The sequence below is a fragment of the Talpa occidentalis genome, unplaced genomic scaffold, assembly GCF_014898055.3.
Source record: "Talpa occidentalis isolate TD23 unplaced genomic scaffold, MPIMG_talOcc4v2.1 talOcc4.2, whole genome shotgun sequence".
NCBI classification, from domain to species: domain Eukaryota; kingdom Metazoa; phylum Chordata; class Mammalia; order Eulipotyphla; family Talpidae; genus Talpa; species Talpa occidentalis.
The window spans coordinates 91530590-91531866 of NW_023602073.1; the positions used below are offsets into that span (position 1 = coordinate 91530590).

Below are 1277 nucleotides of genomic sequence, written 5' to 3' on the forward strand. Positions count from 1 at the left end.
CCAGCGTCAAGTCCAGTGAAAAAAATAAAAAACAGGATAGGTGTTCCAAAAGCTGACATGCAAAATGCTGTAAAATGCAGCAGACGCGTCCTCCTGGTTTTGATGGTCACAGCTGGCCCTGAGGGAAGTTTTCTACTGAAGTGGTAAAGAGAGAGAGTTGCAGAAGTTGCATGTATGTGGAGACTCAGAAATTGGAGTAGAGTTGGTATATCTGGTGTTGAAAAATCCATATTCCTGGAGAATGTTAAAAGGCTGCAAAGAGACCAAATTATGAAATGGTCTGTCTGCTGTATTAGAGAATTTGTATTTTAATCTAAAGACCATTGGAAGCCATTAGAGATTTTAAAGAATGGGATGGTATTATCAGACTCACATTTTAGAAATTTTACTTTGGTTGTATAGTGTGAAAAAACGACTAGATGGACAAGAATGGAATTAAGGGCCTCCCTGTTGGCCTGGGTGTTAAGTCTCAGCACTATGACCGCCGTGGCCTGAGTTCTATCGCTGGCCAGGGAGCTAACCCACATAGGGCACAGTAGACCTCTCGTGGCTAGCCTGTTGCTCCTCTCAGTATTGTATTTATTCTTCTGGAGTAGAATATTAATGGGATAAAGAGTAAACTTAGAATCTTCTTCCTGTATTTGAACATGATTAAATCTTCAAAAATTGATGTCTCACAAGCTTATTTTTCATCAAATTTAATAAGAACTAGAATTTTTTTTTTTGAAATTCCAGTCCCTTCAATTTTTCTTTTCCATTTGAAAACCATATATATCTACTTCTTGATGAATTTCAGCGGTTGGGTATCTATTAAACTGATGTTACTCCCAAAATTCAGAAAAGGATACTAAGCAGATTGGTAGGAAAGTGTCCAAAATGAATTAATGACAGAAACTGTACTCTTCAGTGCTCTAGGAAGAACAATTAAGTAGTATTATCTCATAGTTTTGACTTTTTAGTTTCCATGATGAAAACCAAAATGTTTCTCCTTATTACTAGTCAATATATAGTGGAAAACAGATGAAATATGCCATAATATTAACTAGATTTTTAAAAAAAAGACCTTTTAAGAAAAAGTGTATACAGAAAATAACATGGAGAATAATTTTAAAAGTAATATTTTGGTAGGCATATTTATATTTTTGCAGTTCAAAATATTTGATAATACATACAAAGCTAAAATATGCCAAAAAATTTAAAAGGCAGCAGAGAGTTGGTGAAATATTTCTGTAGTGTATATGAAAAAGTATACCTTAATAGAAAGAAATCAATACCCA

The 1277-nt window shown here is 34.1% G+C and overlaps 1 protein-coding gene across 2 annotated transcripts in view; it reads left to right on the forward strand.

Moving 5' to 3' along the window:
• DOP1A (DOP1 leucine zipper like protein A) overlaps positions 1-1277 on the forward strand; it is a 72307-nt gene that overhangs the window by 66636 nt on the left and 4394 nt on the right. The gene's annotated exons all lie outside the window — the stretch shown is intronic.